Raw genomic sequence first — 531 nt, 5'->3', positions numbered from 1 at the left:
TGTGCTCACCTATACCCAGACCGCACTGCTTGGTCTCCTAGAGCACAAACGTCGCCGTTCCCAGCAGCCTGCGGGCCTCGCTGCGTGACCCCGCCCACCGGCCTCCAGCTCTCTCGGAGCGTTGGGATTGGCTAGGCTCCATGCAAAGGACAGGCGGAAGCTAGGCTTCTGTAACGGAGCCCGGTTCCGTAAAATTAGAAACAGCACCTTCTGGCGGACAGGAGGTTCCTCAATGATGTCGCCACGTGCTTTTCCCACGGACAAAGTGAAAGGTCGTCCATTCATTTATTCAACTGACGTTTATTGGGTCCTCTGAGAGCCAGGTCTCAGCACACAAAAACAAAAGACATGACCCCTGAGCTCAAGAAACTCTCCTTATCAGAGTCTAGTCTCAAAATCAAAACTCACTGCCGTGGAGTCGTTTCAGACTCATAGTGACCCCTCCTTGGGTTTCCAAGGAGCTCTGGTAGCATAGTGGCTAAGACACTTGCCTGCTAACCAGACGGCTGGCGGTTCAAACCCACCAGCCAC

Source organism: Orycteropus afer, unplaced genomic scaffold, assembly GCF_000298275.1.
Source record: "Orycteropus afer afer isolate SDZICR_OR568_19922 unplaced genomic scaffold, OryAfe1.0 scaffold00272, whole genome shotgun sequence".
Lineage (NCBI taxonomy): Eukaryota > Metazoa > Chordata > Mammalia > Tubulidentata > Orycteropodidae > Orycteropus > Orycteropus afer.
Note: the sequence above shows the minus strand (reverse complement) of the source record.